This window comes from Perna viridis, chromosome 10 (genome assembly GCF_037379345.1).
Source record: "Perna viridis isolate PV_CMFRI_1.1 ecotype Kerala chromosome 10, ASM3737934v1, whole genome shotgun sequence".
In the NCBI taxonomy this organism is placed as follows: Eukaryota; Metazoa; Mollusca; class Bivalvia; order Mytilida; family Mytilidae; genus Perna; species Perna viridis.
In genome coordinates, this window is record NC_142454.1 from 41,313,838 (window position 1) to 41,320,046 (window position 6,209).

The window sequence follows — 6,209 nt, forward strand, 5'->3', positions numbered from 1 at the left end:
AGCAAGTATCTGTCGTACTAAAATACTGTTTTTGTCTCCGATATTGTTGTCTAGAAAGGAAATTAAAGCATGAGTCCTTGTAGTTATTTCTATTTCAATTGCTTCTACAGTCTGAGAATTCACTTTTTTTAGTGTAGTAGAATGTGAATGGAAATTTTCTGTAGAAGCATATAATACATGTGAAATAAACAATGATATGGACACCAACAACATGGGCCGACTCAATGCGAGAAATTTTATCTCGTATAAACTTGATTGATGCAATGAAATACACATCACTGCATTGTTGACACTGATATTGACACGATCCATTTAACAACTGGTGCACCTCTTCCATACTCTCATATTTTTTTCCTGTTTTATACCCTCGTAAACAAAGTTTTTTTTCGGAGGTATCTTGGAATCACCCCTTGTGTCCGTCTGTCATTCTGTCTGTCTCTCCGTCCGTCCGTCCATCTGTCAACATTTCCTGTAAGCGCAACTCGTTCTAAACAACTCAAGTGAATTTGACGAAATTTCATAGGAAGGTTGGACATCATATGTTAATGTGCATAAAGGAATATAATTACTGTCAAAGGACTCCCATGGGAGATAATCCAAATTAAGTGTTTTACACGTTAAAATCTCGTAGCGCAACTCATCTTAAACCGCTCAAGGTATTTTGATAAAATTTCATAGGAAAGCTGGGTATCACATTTAGATGAGCATGAAGGATTTTCGAATATGATTACTGTTGGATGACGTCACAAGGAGATAATCCAACGCGTTTTACATTTTAGTTCATTTTAAGCGGGTGTATTCTCTTTGTGAGCTTGTTAACAGGATTTTTAGTTGTTGTTAGTTTGTTTTTGTTTTGTTTTGGTTTTTATTTAGTTTTGAAGTAAAATTTCTCATTCAGTTTTATTTTTTAATGTATTTAATACTGATTACTACAAAATGTTTTATGTAAAAAAGAAGCGAGCACAGAAACTAACTAAAAAAAAACTGTGAGCTAATCTCACTAACTTGATACCTCCCCTCCCCCATCCAATAATATGTTATGTGTGATCCCTAAATAGATTCAGATCAAAATTCAAAAGAAAAGGTGCACTATATGGGAACATGTAATAAGAATTATTTGAATGTTTCATCTAATACCATTTCTTGATGTAGTAGTCGTAACGGATAAGAAATGAGTACCCCGTGTCCCAATATTCTTAAACGACAAAGTCCATGTTTAATTATGTAAACCCCATATTGATTCGGACCAAAATATAAAACAAGAGGTGAACAATGGAAACATAAAATACGGAATCTGTGAAAGTTTCATTCCATGCAGTGGTACAGGAGGAGTAACGGATAAGATATGACCCGTGTAACGGAAGGAAGGATATCGAAGGACGGACGGACGGACATCCGTATCACTATATGGGGTATAATAAAGAAGAAGCCATAATGGTGTTCAACTCACCAGACAAATTAAGGTCTTGAAGATGTAGATGTTTATCCATTGCATAATCTAATGCTTCAAAGCCTCTAGGTCCAATGTTGTTCTTTGTTATATTCTGAAATTATCGAGAGAATTAGTATATTTCACTGCAACTACTGCTAACTGAAAGGAAAGTCGTATCTCTGTAGAAACAAATGCAAGTAAAAAAAAGGTTCTAAAAAGATACTGTAAAAGTATAAATTTCGTAATGTACTAATTATCACTATTTTCGCCATGGACAGAAAAGTGTGAGAAATAGTACATGCAAAATTTATTTTTAACACTATATAACGCTTATCATTTTTTGAAACCACAAAAAATCGATACCCGCGAATATGTTCACTTGACAGAATCCGCGAAAATTAATACGTTAACAGTAATAAAAAGTTCAAACATTTAGAATTGTAAACAGCAAAATTCGTAGAATATATCTTATATAAATTATATTTGAAACATTAAGGAAGACCTATAGAAATATCCACTGATCTTGGCGGATCCAGTGGTTTTAAAAAGAGGGAGAGACCAGGAGGGTTCCAGACAAAAAAAAGCGTTCCATGGAAGAGCTGGTAATTGATCATGTTTGTCCAGAATTTGCACGAAGATAACAAAATTTTCAAAAAATCTTCTAGTAGCTCTCCAATCCAAGGGAGAGAACACCTGCCTAAGACCTATTATGCACTACTTTTATTCTTTTCATTTCAGGTGTGATGCACTCCAATATATGAGGAATTAATTGTGAGGATCTCTGAGTGAGGATCTCTGAGTGAGGATCTCTGAGATATATAAAAGCTTTGTAATAGCAAATATATCTGCGTTTGTAGATTTTCATTGCTCATGTTTGTCCATACTTTGAGAAAACTTAGTTTTCGAACAGATGAGGTTGTCCAACTCCCGGAAACCTTACCCCTTGGAATAAACAATCTTAATAATAAAATCAAAATCAGGAGATAAGTCAATGACTGCGGATGGAAGGGTTCCACAGAATGGTGTTTTCCTTAGGCCCGTTAGAAAGACCCACTTTTCGGAAATTCTGGATCCGGCACTGGCCTTTTTAATGTATAGGATACTTACCAGTTTGACCAGAATATCATAGTCATAATTGATGTTTGAAAGATGCGCTACTCCTTCAGGACCAATGTGCCCCCCTCCATATCGAGGTCTGTTTCTGGTCTGTCTGAGGTATAGGATACTTACCAGTTTGACCAGAATATCATAGTCATAAATGAGAGATGTTTGAGAGATACGCTACTCCTTCAGGACCAAGGTGTCCGCCCTCTATATCGAGATTTGTTACTGTTGGGTTATACTGGAAAACAATTAGATTTGTGTTATAGAGCGCCATTATGAGTTGAATGGGGTCGGGCAAATTAAACTTTCGAATTACAATAATTCATACCCTCACCCCAAAAATATAGTTTAATATGTAAACAGACAAGACAATTCTATAAAAAAGTAAACGGGCAACTTGTTTAGTAAATACGCTTGTTTCAGCTCCTTACCCTCACACAAAATTTAAATCCGAGATTGCTTTGAGGTCCAACAGCTGATTTGCCAGACAAGATGAGGTCATGGGACGTCAGAGCTTGTTCCATTTAAAAACTACGGGATTGCATAGAGTTGAAAGTCGAAATTATGTACAGTTGTATAAAAGACAGAATTAATGACATGTTTTTCACTCTATATGTAATCTGCACACTGCTTAGTTATGCAAAATTGCATAATACTTAACTCCGTGATCTTGAACTTAATATAATGTTCAAGGTCATAATATTTTGATTTTTTTTAAATGTCCATTCTCATAACACCAATTAATGCAGAAAAGCCTATACATATTATTGTTAATAGTATAAACTTCCATCACATATCCAGTTAAAACTTTTCAAGAACCAATAAAATGATAAATTTTCACTTCAAATCGCACACCATAACTGGTGGGCAAAATCCCGTGTTTTTGATACGGGATAAGCACTGACGCCTTACGACCCCAGCTTAATTGTCAGTGGCGGAACCAGGAGTTGGGTGGGTGCCAGGGGTGCCTTTGTACTGGAAAATTCGTTATTTTCGTGTGTAAAATTGACAAAAATGGCAAATAATGTCTAGGCAGCTCCCTTTTTTTCTTAGGAACTTCGACTGGTAACCCTCTTTTTCAAAGTGTCTGGATCCACCCCTGCTTGTCTTGTAAATCAGACATTGGACGTCTAAGCTATCTCGGACTAAATAATTAAGAAAAGTATTGCAGGACCGTTGTATTTAAAGGGAAAAGTTAGAATAATCGTATGGTAACAAAAAAGGTATCTAGCTGCGAATTCTTATCAAGATACTGAAACAAGTTACAACGTACGTTTTATGCAATCCTAATAATATTCTAAGGTTTCTTATACACTAATAGTGTACTCACCGTTAGAGCAATAGCGCATGCATTGAACTCGTCTAGAGTGAAATGGTGATGTTTGAGTATAATGGAATTTTCAGTGAGCTGTTTATAAAACGTGGTAATTGGTGTGATCTTGAATTTTCTACATGCTCTGATATATTTATCCTGACTACTGGTTAACCTCTCTGTATTATTTGTCTCTGATGCATCATCTGGATGAAGATAAATACGAAAAATTTCATACCTGCACTAATTGAATTTCAGATTTTATTTTTTTGTCTTTTCTGAAGTAAAATGGACAATCATTAATAAAGAAAAGGAGATTAAATGACTAGACAAAACTATAACGACTAAAATAACAAACAGCATACAGAAAATGAAAAAACAAAAAAAATTATAAGTGAATTGGTGTTAAGGACTCTCATGGATCTGGTGCTCTGGTAGGGTATTCAGCACTAACAACTTCCAAAAAAATTTATTTAAAGATCATATTCACAATAATACAACCTTATATATGTGTCTTTTTTGTTTGTTGTTATTTTGATTTGTTTGATAGATTGACAGTTTCTTGCGTACGTATCATTCAATCATGATTTTGTTTTTTCAAGAAAAATTCAAAAATGTGTATAATAATATGATTATTTGGTAGAGGTTTTTCAATAACTGAGATAAAAGTTACAATAATTACCCTCGTCGGACAATTCTTGCCCTCAGGTGGAATTCTTTCTATCGTTTTCCGGTTTTGTAGAAATTTTCTTGATTTGCTCTCCGTCCTCGGGCAATATAATTAATGGTCGTCGTATCAGGCAAGGGAGAACTAAATTCGATAGTCCATTAAATCCGGAAAGTTTTTTGCCTCTTCGAAGTTTGCGAATTTCAACGTGTTTAATTTTTCATAGTCGTCCAGCCATCTTTTGTCCACCACGGCTGCTTTTAGCTTTCGCCATCGCTGTATTGAAAAGTGGTTCCGGTTTCTACGTTAAAAAAAGACACAGACCCACACCAATTCATATATACATTGAGAGGAAACTGTCAAAAACAAAAACCACACAGGAGAATATGCATCGTCTTTACTTTTTGTTAATCATGCCAGCCATTTATAAACCGGCTGAAATGATATTCCTTTGAACGGCAGTATTTAATCTAAATGAAAAATAGAAAATATAGATCGTTAAACTCGTTGCAGCACCATTCTTTGCTAACAATGACTGGTGCCTATTGAGATGAGAACTTCTTGAATAAACTTTTCTTTAGATGTAAACTTTGTATATACATGTACAATGTTTTATATTGATTTATCTGTAGAGATAAAATTCTTCCTATGTCTGTTTCCTACTAATCTAAACATTTTATGACCGTTTTTGTTCAAGTGCTGTTAAATAAACGCTAGATTTTTTTTCCTGTTCACTCAATTCATGTTTTTGCATTTAAAATATTTGCCTATCTACCTATACTTTTCTTTGCTGGTAGCAGGAAGGAATATCTACTTTTTTTGCCTTAACGATTTTAACCTCTTTCAAAACTATTAACTTCTATAACTGTCAAAGAGGGTCTGCAGTCCTACCACAACACTTGTTACTCCCGTAGTGGTATTAATTCAATGTGGATCCTGAAAAATTCGAAAGATCTTTTGGAGACAATCAGTTCGACTATTATCTGAATATAATAGCATTAAAACCTATGATTTTTCAACACTGTAAACTTCCATTCCCATACTCAGTTAAAATCCGACTTAAAAATACATCGTTTTTTTTTCCAAAAAAGATGGTACACCTAGATACAAATATATAGTTCTTGCTAGAGATTCCTCATACTTTGTAAGACATAATTCCAAATCATCTTCCAAATATACAGAGGAAGATGTTGACAAAATGCTGGAATTTTTAATCGACAACATATTTGTCCAGTGTGGTGGACGTGTTTTTCAACAAACGGTCGGCAGTCCAATGGGAACAGATTTTGCTCCTTTACTTGCTGACCTATTCCTTCACTCTTATGAGGCTGACTTTATAGCTGACCTGATCCGAAAGAAAGAATATTGTTTGGCTTGATCCTTTAATCTCAGTTTCCGCTATATAGATGACGTATTATATTTAAACAATCCTAATTTCCTACTTTATTCCTCTAGTTGGCTAAATAGAAAATTAGCTTGAAGTAAAATACCCATGAGAGCTAATTGTGGACAATATAATGTTAATTGTACTATAATTGTTCTATATATAACTGTCCGCCTGTAGAACAATTTTTACAAATTCTTTTTTGGCGGTTAGATATATCAAACGGCAGTCAGAACCACCGCAATAAGCTTGAAACTGGACAGCAAAACAGGAACTTTTTTTAAGCCCCAAATCCCTAAATCCCGTAAAA